This window comes from Cataglyphis hispanica, chromosome 3 (assembly GCF_021464435.1).
Source record: "Cataglyphis hispanica isolate Lineage 1 chromosome 3, ULB_Chis1_1.0, whole genome shotgun sequence".
Lineage (NCBI taxonomy): Eukaryota > Metazoa > Arthropoda > Insecta > Hymenoptera > Formicidae > Cataglyphis > Cataglyphis hispanica.
The window spans coordinates 6,685,591-6,698,680 of NC_065956.1; the positions used below are offsets into that span (position 1 = coordinate 6,685,591).

A 13,090-nucleotide genomic window follows, 5' to 3' on the forward strand; every position below is an offset into this window, starting at 1 on the left:
ATCGCTGCAATCGCGATAATCGGTTTCGTACTTTTTAAAGCTTTACCGCGCAATTTTCAATCCGCTCCCATTCGGACTATTAAACGCGCTCTGTCAAATAAAAAAAAACTGAAGAGGCATCTACTGTATTAGCTCTGGGAGAAATTTTTTTCATGAATTTCTACATTGCGAAATATAAAGTGTATATATGGTATAATATCTCTCGATATTGCATCCAGGTTTAATTTGGATAATAAACAGATTGTGACGGAGAATGATTCAACTTGTATTCGGGAATTCTTAATCGGATTTGTTATTATATCATTGGAGGGGAGGGATTCATATGAAGAATCGAAACATTTGGAAACGCTTTCAGCGTATATAGCTCCAACTGTTATCCTCGTGATTAATAACCGCGTCATGACTTGACTTTGACTTAATCCTCGGGGATGCTTCATATATTTCGCAACGATTTGATTGCATATAAAATTGTGTCGACAAATTATTTGTATCTATTATATTTCTCATTTTTTTTTTTTTATTTTCGAATAATCCAAGAAAAAATACGACATGTATATTTATCTAATCTTATCTTTATTATCAAAGAAATATATCATCTTCCCCGGAATTCGGGCAAATCGAGACGAGCGCATCCCACATATGAAATCTCCATTTCCTCCGTCTCACGATGTATCACGCCACTCGGAGATCGATTGTCGTATCTCGCGCGTGCAAATTCCGAGCACGACGAATACGCACGGAAGTAAAATGATGATGTTTCGAGGAAGAATCCTCCGCTCTCTCGTTCCTCGCCGTTGTGTGTCGTTTGGCAGATCGATCCTCGTCGTCGAGTCTGGCGGGTAATACCAATCGCGATGCGAAAATCACGTTTATGTCGCGGATATATAGACAAGAGAGAGAGAGAGAGAGAGAGAGAGAGAGACAGAGTAACCGGAGCGAGAGGAGGTCGGGTGTGGCATCGAGTTTGATAAATGACGCGCGGACTCCACTTCTGCCGGCGGGGGTGTGAGCGACTACGCCCGATGTAATCAACCGTTGTATTATATAACGGGGTGACTTCCCAGATTAGGAGGGTCGAGCGGCGATCGCTTCCTCTCGTGGAAAGAGTGCATAACAAACTTCGAAGCTGTAATTAAATTTGATCGCGGCAAAATACATGTACGATGCTAATTAGCGGTGAGAGCGGGAATGAAAAATATAAATTTTTAATGCCGATGCGCGGAGTAGCTTGTATAATTGAAATACATTTACGTTACCTCTACTTTCGCTAAGAAGAAAAAAAAAAGAACACTTTTAATTTTCTCGCTATTCTTGAAGCCCATGTATATCGCGTTAACTTCAGAAAAAAAAAAAACGATCGTTCTATAGAGATCATATATATATATATATATATACAGTTAGCTTAAAATTCACGAGCAGAAAATCGGCATTCAATACGTACTTGCAGTGTACGCATACGGCATAATCATCGAAGAAAAAAAAGCTAACGTTGCATGTACTAATTGTAAGGCAACGATACGTGTGTGCGATAATTATCTTGACAAGTATACGTATCTTAAGCTTCTCGGAAGACATGCGAGTCTACGAAACGAGCGGCTAATGCTTACGTAGCTCCCCCGTAACTCGGCGTGTGCGTGCACATCCTGACGTGTCGCGCTAAGAGAAGAGAAAGAGAGAGAGAGAGGGGAAATAATAATGTCAGAACTTAATTGTTACTCCCGGTCACGCCGGCTGTACGGTTACTCGCGCACAATTTTCTTATTACCTGTTAATGATGCAAGAAGTGCTCGGAGTGCCTCGCAACACAAGTACGCATAAAACTAGTCATTACAACAGCCTTTACAACGCTTAATTCTAGCCGTAGGAATAGAGCCGCGGACTTACTTTTTGCGCTCATTCGGTAATACACTTTATACCGACGTATAGCGCGCACTATTTCCACGCGCGCTCGTAAAACTCTGCCGTCTTTGCGAATAATCATTTTTTCATTAACGCAAAACGTTGCCGCTCGTTGAACATCGATATGCACAAGCGTTACGATAATTCGGTTCTCGTTCACGTTATAGTTTAACGGTAGATCGCACAATGGCTACATCACCGAAGAAGCTACTACAACGCTGGGAAGAGAAGCACTTCAACAACCGAGATTACACCGAGAAAAGTTAATCTTAATAAACGACGGCAATCAGGAGAATTTAGGCGGAAGGTGGTTATCGCCGCAAATGCTCGGCGTATGCAAACTCGCCCTAAAGCTAGCAAGCGTTTTCGTCTGACCCACCCTAAGAATTTACATACCGCTCGTTCTCTCTTTCTCTGTCTCTCTATCTTTCTCTTTCGCTCCGGGTTCAATTCAGAGCCTTTTGTCCGGCGCGGAATGTCCATCAACTTTTTGTCCATCCGAGGACGAGTAAATAGGAGAGTCAAATGACCAGGCGAGGGCTTTAAGAGCGGCGGCGAAATGGGGCAACCGGCCCTTTTATTTGCTGATTCCATGCGGATTGTTTCGTGATTTAGCATAAATGTTTGATTAGATTCGCCCGGCGAATTCGAATTCAATAGACCAAAGGAGGAATGTTGTATGCGCGAAGCGCAAACGACCATCCAATCGAGCGCGCGTAATTATTTAATGATCAAGCGACCTTTTTCGAGATTGTATAACGCGTGTAAGAGTAGCTGAAATTTCATAATTAATATCTCCGATAAAGACTTACTGAACTGTAAATTGCTATGTAGAATAATTCTCTGCTTATAATCCGACGATAAGAAAATCGCCTCTCGATCAATTCACCGAACGTAATTAATCCAGTGCTCGTCTGCCAAGTCTGGCACCGAGATCTCGAGATCTCGTGACGAGAGATGTGTGCGCGCGAACAAACGCCGATGTCCAATCGGTCAAGATAACTCCTTCAGCATGGCGAATTCAGTTAGTGCGCCGGGAGTTAGATTGGGCCATCAGTTTAGACAATGGGAACTGGTTGTGCGTTTAAGGTAATCCCTCGTGAATGGTGTCCCTCTGGTACTTAATACATTGTCCGCCCTGATGGCCATCTTTTACAACCTCGTCGCAGGGTACACTTCGAGCTCTGGGGGCACCCCGCCGTTGAGGATGGCCGGCATTAACACCTATTTACCATGGATGCTACCCTCGGTTGTCGAAATTTCATGGCAAATAAATAAAAGCTTCTCTATGTAGAATCTAGATTATATTACGTAGATGACAATAATTGCGTGACTACTTATGCAAAGTTATATAAAGTAGAGCGGAGATAAATAAATGTTTACACTTTGACTTAGAAACTGATTGTCTTGATCTATTTGAACGTCAAATTAAAAAAAGAAGCATTTTGAGTGGTAAAATTTATTTTAACATAAATTACGCTTTGAACATTCGTTTACGTCAAGTTTAAAGTCATCACCGTCACGGTTCTTTCGTCCCTTGTTCTTTGTTGTTCTCTCCAAGGTATTCGAAGAAAGGACAAGCGCTTGGAAATGCATCTGACATCGGGTACAAGCCACTATTCCTTCGTTCAGTCTCTGGGGTGCGATAAAGTTCCGGACAAATGACCGGTCAGTCAGGACAGAAAACTACTGGTGGGAAAATCAGCCCTCTAAGTAAATTCGTATCAACCCCCGGAGAGACGGAAAGAAAGTAAGACGCGGAGCGTGTGATCCGTTATATGAGATTACCGAAGTAAATAACGGGATATGTCTTTCTCTTCGAGTGAGAGAGGGGGAGAGAAAAAGGCGAATCGCATAACCAAATTTCGAAATAATAGCGTGGACACGTTCGCGAATCGCGCACAGCCCTCGATCATTCACGCTCCCGTGAATCCTTCGCCCATCGTTCGCGGATCATCGTCCATTGGACGCGTCGCGAAAATCGCTTAATGTCCATCGTATCTTTTTATGCAGTTGGGGAAAAAATGCATGGCATATATATATATATATATATATATATATATATATATATATATAGAGGGGAGTATTTGCTGTCGTCGGTTCGATTTTTCCCGTCGACACAATTATACGGGGAAACCTCACGCGCTCTGTCTATGAAGTGTCCGGAAGAGGATGGAGGAAAAAAAAAACCTTTCCTGAAATGCCGTCTGAAGGATTAGATGGATTACCGGTCTCGTGATGCTGCAGGGTCCAGAAAATCGATAAGATGCGCTCATATTTGCTCGATCGTCGGACGGCAAAACACATCGCTAGATTTCCTTGATGATAAAATTAAGTAAGTGGAAAGCACCGAAGTAATTTGGAGATTCAAGACGTTAACATTAACATTAAAATAAAATAAATATCGTAAAATCCATACACATTAATTTATCGTAATTGTTAATGTATTAAAAAAAAAATAAAAGTCCTATTATATTATAAAGACATGCCATATAAAAAAAATGTAATTTCTCGTTTAAATTTGTAAAAGATTGATGTAATTCTTCTTGAATATATACACCATCGTCCTATTTAAAATCGGAAGGATATAAGCCAGGAGAATACCCCCGGAGGTGAGATAAATGGGCGAGAGATAAAACTCCGGTTCCAAAAAAGAGCGGGCGCACGAATATTCGAGCGGGAACGAGATTCTTCCATTTCCCGCGGCCGGTTAGACCTATTCGAGCCGCACGTAATAAGCACTAATGTCGGAAAATATTTCATGTCAATCCGCCGACACGAAATATTGATTTCCCCTCATGGAAGCTTCAAACTCTGCGCCCCTTTCTCGCCATTTGGTGCCACCAATATGCATTCAAAACCAAAATTCCATGCACTCGCTGCGTGTCGCTGCCTCGTTCCGATTCCGCGAGATGGATTAATTAATCAAAGCATCCCGTATGCTCGCGGAAAAAAAAAACAACAGTTTGCGCGGTCGATCAACGTTGATGAACAATTGCGAGCCCGCGGAAATAATCGTCCGAAATTTTCGCGCATCATTTTTTACAATAGTGGTTACGGCATGTCTTTAGGCGCTTGGAAAGTGTTAAAAATAATTAATTTAAACGTTGCCTATCTACAGGAAAACGCGAGCCCATTAGAGGAAACGTTATAATGATCGGAAATTATTTATAAGTGATATCTATCCTCATTAATACTGCACATTGAGTTAGCCGAGCAAAGGACAGAAATGAATTAAATGTTTCTCTGCTTTTAGTTTACTGATAAATTAATATACGCATATGCTTCTAAATGCGTATCCAGAACGTGTCCAAAGAATATTATTAAAAATATACGATTATTACACACGTGTTTACATAAAAAAATACAATTGAGATGTTTAATAATAAATCGAATGATAACAAATGATACCACATACGATCGGTCAGACAAAGTTATCGTTATGATGATGCTCGCGGCCATCTCCTAGATGCATGATATCGTAAGACGAGACTATAATTTATCGTTCCAACGATTGTTTAGTGACTTAAACGTCTTCTTTGTGCCCGGACTGAGATGACGTATGTCGGCCGCTAACCGCGTTCGATTAGGATCGACATGCTTGGACAATAATTTATTTATCTTCGCGTATGACAATCAAAAGACTGATCGGTCCTGCCGGTGTAGGTTGCCGGAGAGCAATCAGCTACCAACGAACTTCTGACTCTCCTCCGAGCGAGCGTTCATAAGCATTTGAATGGGCCAATCAATCACGCGGCTCCTCTCGCTCCTTCCCACCCCGCCACGTTCTCTCCTCGTTCGTTTTGGTGACGTCACACTACAGTCATCCCCTATTAGTGGGGTGTGATAGCGACCAGCAGCTCGTACATGGCGGGTCGCAGAAGAACAGCGGCGGAGGTTGACAATCCCGACCGAGGGAGGTTGGTAATTATATATTCCAAGGGTGTCTCGCCGATCAGTCAATGTTTCCGCTACAGCTCTCCGACAATGGACCAAAGATAGAAAAAGCTTATCTGTCACTGCGCGCCGTACTTCCTTAGGGGAGACGGAAAGCGAGACTTTTAATTCGCGCCGCGATCGCCGTGTCTGGCAATGAAAAATTAAATCGCCGGCGAGATTCGACTGTGCGCACAAGAGAGATGTTAATTAGTTAAATTCGGATCGCACACACACAGATACAATCTAAGATTTGCTAACAAAGAAATGTGTTCTGTCTTTTTATTATACATAATAAAAATTATCCAATATGTCGATTACACAAATTTTTAAATTAATTTTAAAAAGAAATATAAAAAGAAATTTTATGCTTAAAATTTTTGTAATGATTCGACGATTTGATAGTGACTTGCAAGCGAAGTATCATTCATTCTTATTCATTCTCTTCTTCACAAAATCCAAGTTCGCGGCCAATAATCGCCATAATGGTATTTGATGTTAATCGGGCTTTGAGTGCGAGTTCACACACGCGACGGTCGCATCTCGAACGCATGAGCAAGTTGATTAAATTCAAACACCTCGTAGCTTGGATGCCAGAGCGCGTTGATGTCGAGCGGACCAGCCGCGTGTGCGTGAGTTCAAATATGCTCATATCGGTCTCGCTCAAAGGACCGAGGTAACTCTCTCGCTGTCCGACAATAGTCACGCATGATAATAGCATACCATCCGGACCCCTCAACCAGCCTGACAACGTCCGGTCGTCTGGAAGGAGCAAATACCAAAATCGTTGGATCGGCTATCGAAGCCGTCTATTTCCATCGCTACTGCTAAATTCTATTCACGTGCATTCGCGTGTTATTTTAAATCTATGACAGCATACACGTAATCGGGATCTGATTGTAACTATCGATGAAAAAAATATCATGATAGAAAATTTTAATTTTCTTTTTCAGCTATAAATCTACTAGAAATATGCATTTTAATAGTCTGTTTTTATTTTGCAATAAATCAAGATATCGTATGTAATATTTATAATTTCATGTTAAATTGTATGTAATAATACAAAAAAGACGCGACTGACCTTAATAAATACTTGACTTCATATAAGCTTGGTAGCAATAAAATTTCCGCTCGATACTCGGCTGGAGATAAATTCAGCAATCAGCCCGTGCAAAACGGCAAACGGTCCGACAGGTCGCGTTCGTATTGTCGAGAGCAAAATCAAAAACGAACCCGGTGATTTTTACGGCCGTTTGGAACTGCAGTTTTACCGGAGAACGGCTCGACGCGATGCTTTTGCGTCTGTCGCGTCGGCAGTCGCTTAACGTATCGTGACAGTTTCATCTAGCGGATCGCGAACGAGCGCATAACGATTTCGGATCATTCGCGATTTAAATAGTCGCTCCATCCCATAACGATCCGTCATACGCGTTCACGTTGCTTTCTCGTTTTCTCTCTCTCTCTCTCTCTCTCTCTCTCTTTCTCTTTTTTTTTTCTACCCGTGGAGAATTTCTCCGCGGTATGAAGTCTCGCGCGGCCGCGAAAACGTCGAAACAACGTAGGCACGATGCGTCGAATCGCGCGAGAGCAATCTAAAATCTGTCAGGGCTTTGATCGATGCGCGCCGTTCGCCATTTTAATGCCTATCACCCGACAACAAGCCTCACGTGAAATACGAGTTAACCCCCGGGGCGTTCTCACCCTCATCAAAGCGCGATCATCCCTCGAGGAATTCAAAACGGCGTCGGCGTCGGCGCTCCGTCGTGTGAAAATGTTTAAAACCGTCGCGCAACCCTGAATCATTATCGGGGATCATTATCGTATTTGCGGTATCGCGTTCGTGTACATCTCATCTATTGATTTTTTCACTGAAAGGGTCAGGATTAGAAAATTCGCAAACAGCAGGGTGAAAATCTTTTCGGGTATAATCGGTGCTGCATCTAATCTCTCTTTAGTTGCGATTGCTTTTTTATTATAAAGGTATTAACATTAAAAATTATAAATTTGTATTTAAATATATAAATATAAATAGTTAATCTTATTTTTTATTCAATCCTTTTTTCATTGCAATTAAATTTATAGAACGTAATTTTTCTAATGTCAATATTGTCACGATGCTCGAATGATCAGCGATACAAATACAAAGAATAATTTTAATAAACTTGTATTTTATGAATTTCGATGAATTTCATGTTACGTTAGACGAATAAGCTCGCCAGACATCGTTATCATATGTCACCGCGTACTCTTATTCGAGAAAAACCATACGTGGAATTTCGAAATTACAGAAGGATTCTTGTGTGAATGAAATTTGGGATAATCGCAAAAATATTATGGTAACCCGATTGTGGCCAGCTCGCGCAGCTGAGGAGAGACGGACAGTATATCGAATCATCGTTAGGCAGAAGATAGGATTTACCGAGCCGCTGGAAAAACTCGGAAAATCCAATAAAGGCGACCTAATCCTGACCGAGTCCTGCGACGTGAGAGCGTGAGAGCGCACCTTGATGCAAACTAATGACGGTTTCATTCGCCGGGAAAATCCGGCGTGATGCTTGCGCGCGACGCTGTATGAAAAGCGGAACGTAAAACAAGCCGCTATTAAAACGCTATGAGCCGGCCGCGTTTCCGACCGACGCGGATGAAAATTTCATTCGCATTACTTGCTAAATTACACTTAAATCGTACTGTCGTTTCGAAATGAACAGCACGAGAGCGTAACCGAATTTTGCCACGAATTACATTTGACACACCAACACGGTGGAGCGAGTTGAAATTACGCGATATCGCGCACATATCAATATTTAATAATTCCGACCAAGGGCCCCTCCTAAAAAACGATACGCGCGAATGTGTAACCGATCCATTTCCGCGTTACCTTGTTACGACGACGCATTTGCTGCGAAATAAAGTCCGATGTGATTACATATCATAAACTGTTGCAAACAATTTTTTATGTATATCTTAATATAAAATATACTGTACATTCTCGAAATCAATGTCGAAATAAAGAGTCATATAATTATATATATATATTTATAGATTATTGCAGGAGACATACTGCAATTCACTATCCGTAACGAAATTTAATCGCCCAATTACGCTCGGTAGAGACAATAAGGGAACAACTGTTTCCTTCCGCGATATAGTGGGGCTCGTATGATGGCAAAAACTGGGGGAAAAAAGGGCAACGACGGCGCACGGGGGCGACATATTTTCTGTAATTCACTTATGGAGGAAATAAATCCGCGTGACAGTACGTGCCGGCGAAAAAGATGACTCCCGTAGATTTGATGGGGCTCGAATGCCTCGAGACACTCGTAAAAGACGCATCCGCGCTGGCGAGCATAAAATTAGAAGAATGGGCTTAAAAGGATTTGAAAGGATTGTCGCGCGGGCTCCGCCTTTAGCGAGAGTCTCTCTCTCGCTTTCCACCTATCTATCTATCTAAGTCGTGGATATAGTTTGAGTTTCAAATAGAACAACGCAAGTTTCTCGAAGAGGCGACGAAAAAAAGACGATAAGAAGAGAAACGCATTTTCCGGGAACCGGTTGGGATGCGCCGGGAAAACAGTATTTTCCGCAGGATGAAGCTCGAAGCAGAGAGCGAAAAAGGAGCTGCGCCGAGAAAATGTATATTGTCGCTTTGTGAGATGGCACGCTCGTATTGCATAGTGTCACGCGTAGTATATGTCTCATAGAAGAGCTCGGCATACAATTTAGAGAAAACATACACTCTGTGCTGCTTCGAGAAATGACGTAGTTACGTTGTATGTATTGTATTCATAGAATGAAGATATTATACAGAAATATAAATAATAATTGATATGTGTTAAAATATATATATATATGTAAAAAATATCAAATTATTTGAATAATACAAAGTATTACAAATTAAGATTATTGCAAAATACCAAAAAAATTTACATTCTCTCTTTCAGAGATGTCTCATATATTACTCCGTATTATAAAAAAAAATGGATTCTCGTTAAATGCGGCAAATAAAAAATGCAAGATATCTGTGAACGAAGATATAGTACATTTCCGAAGTTGGTGACACAGAAATACTGTCTTCTGAAATGAAACGGATTTTCGGACGATTTAATGGGAGGCGCGGTAATACGAAGACAAAAAGAAGAGTCCTGATAAAGGCGGGCGTTAGAACTAATGACGGTGCTTAAGAAAAAGCTTAATGGATCGTCCTCGGGGCGCAATGATGTGTCATTTATAACGTTATGTTGCGCGTATATATATATATATATATATATATATATATATATATATATATATATATACGATTCTCCCTCCCCTGGATTAATTGCTGTCCAATTAATGGCTCGTCATTAGCGGAGAAGGACCACTAAGTAATCGCGTCAGCATGATTGACTCAGACATATACCGCATGCGAATAAGTGAAGATTAAATGTTACTCTTAATGCACGTTATTGTCTACATAAATCACTCACTTGGCATTATATATAAAAATAATTTATTCTTCGTAATCGTTGAAATAGATAGAATAAAATTATATTTCAACAAATTTAAATTAAATTTCGTCCAAAAATAATTAATAATCATATTACTAAATAAATCGAGTAAAATTTCACTGCAATAAATTTTTGATTCAGTAATCCAACATGTGTATGTTAAAAAATCAAAGTTCTTCTTTTTCTAGAAATAGATCAAAATTTTTGTATGATTTAAAATATATCTTTTTCTTCGAATTCTCTTATAATTAAATTAATGTATGTGAAATATAAGACATGAAATATATTTACATATTATATACGTATAGCATATGAAACAATTATGTAATACAGAAATTGATGAGACAATTTGCATACTGTCACAATCACTACCCTTGCCAATAATGCGTTGGACGCACTAGTACCGCCACGTGACCGATCGTCCGATTATACAGAGAGCTGATTTTTCTAAGCCGCGCATGAACGATCGCGTTCGATCCGCCGACGTGTCGAGGACACACACGCAGGCGGCTAACGGAGTTTATTAATTTACTCGAGCATGGAAATCGTAATTAGCCTGGACACTGGTGACAGGAACAGGCTCGCCCTTCGGGCAGACGTGTGTCGATCTGCGTACACGCAATGTCGAGGATACCTGGTGGTAGCCTGGGGCAGCCCGAGAACAAAGCGCCCGGTTTCCTGATCGATGATTAAGTGGCGCCGTAATTTACGGAGAAAAAGAGGTCAAAGACAGGATTATTATTATTAAGTAGTCTCAATTTCCGAAATCGCTAGCATGCAAGTCAAATTTCATTATGTATCCGATCCTTCAACATGTAGAGTTACAAGAATATTATAATTAACAATGATAATTTTGCGATTATGTATAATAAATTTATACATTTATTTTTTAATAATATATATATATATATTTTTAATTATAATTATAAACATATTTTATATTTCCAATAATTATAAAAAAATTAATCTAACATCAATGTTGTGCAAAATAAAAATTGCAGCAAGATATTTAAAATATACGTCATATAAATAAACTATAATTCGACAATTTCTGGATATTCTCCGTGTTAAACTGATCAGCTTTACACAGTATTACACATCGCGATTTATAGCCGAGGACCAAGCTTTATATTCGCGATCTACAACCACTTTATCGCCGCCACGCTATTCGCAAATGCGCGTTCCGCGCATAGGCGAGCCGAATCATGCAATTACGTATTACAATTGCTAGCAACTAACGGCGCCCATTGTCGCCTCATCAGGCAAAGCGACGGTCGGTTGGATTTGCCAATTCTAATCAAGCCGCGAGAGCGAGACGTCTAATCAGAGAGTCGGGCGTTAAAGCGATGATCCCGGAGCTGAAATTAACAATGTTGTTAACAAGCATAGCATCCCCGACAATCCCCGGGACTAGTGCTGCCAGAGTGCGTGGATATCCAAAGCTAAAAGCACGGAAAAGCCGCCCCCGCTCTCTGCGGGAGATAAGTGTGACGACCTGTCCAACGACACTTGGCCGAGGGGGAAGGGTTGACGCAATCAACGTAAAACGTAAACGCCGACGGTAACAGGGATTAGTTATCTTCAACACCCTCGTGGATATAGCTCGCCTCATGCTTATGGCAACGGATGAGAGGAGGAATGAGACTAAGGGTGAGGAGGCGACGAAATCACCGAGCAGCCTTTCCAGTAATTACACCAAGAAAATGGTGTCAATAGCGGCGGCTAGTCTGAAATAACCGCTGACGAAAATCGGTAAACGACAATACTTCGGGATGGTTATGACCCCCGATCTGACGCGATAATGCCGATACTCTATCGGGAACGATGTCGTTCCACGCTAGGAGAGTCGACGTTAATGTCTTAGAGGGTCTGCGTATAATCGTCGCAAAAATGCGCTGACAGATCCTTTGTACGACAAATTATGCGGAGACATCTTCGTCTCACGGATTGTTAAGCTGAAAATGTAGCGAATAAAAAAACTGACGCAAGTTATATTTCATCTATACGATATTCGAGATTTTAAGTTTAATAGATCTCACGTAAAACATTAAATGCCTTTAATCTGTGAAATTGTTGTTATTATAGAAACATTTTTTTAAATTATTTTATAGATATCTTATTTAAATATTTTTTATCCATGTTTCAAAATTTGATTCACAGCAGTTTGAAAATGAATAACTTTAAACTCGGGAAAAAATAATCTGTGGCAAGAAAACAAGGCCGTATGTATTGACAACAGTGTAGGTACTCGGTCGCACAATTTTCCGAGGCTTTGATGTAACGGACGGGCGATAAAACGCGTACAAAATACAGCGGAAGACCGAGAAAAATGGATAAACACATCGGCAGCCGATTGAACGGGTTCCTGCGTTTGTTTTCCGTTCGCTGCGTCGATGGCGGTGTGGCTCCGATAAAAAAAAAAGAAAAAAAAAGAAAAACGAGGAAAAAAAAAGAGAACGATTGACGGTTGCGCGCGCGCGCGCGCAAGGTGTTAATCCCTTTTACAATTCCCGATAACGTCATCGGCAGGGCGTTCACAAACGGCCCTCTGACGCACTCGAAACGCATCGCAGCGCGACTCGCAGTGCCACTCGAAATGTTTTTGCGCATCCGCAAACGCGGTGACCAACGACAACGATAAATAATAGAGGCATAGAATTATATTGCTTTTGTATTCATATTAAGGCTATGTGCGCCGTGGTCGTTCAGAGTGCGCCGCGTCTGAATATTTTCCTTCTATTCGGGATTAATGGCTCGGACGTATTTTA

General features: G+C 41.0%; 1 long non-coding RNA gene across 1 annotated transcript in view; it reads right to left on the reverse strand.

The window, feature by feature from the left end:
• The window catches only part of LOC126848197 (uncharacterized), a 174,124-nt gene that overhangs the window by 69,192 nt on the left and 91,842 nt on the right, over positions 1–13,090 (reverse strand). The window lies entirely within an intron of this gene.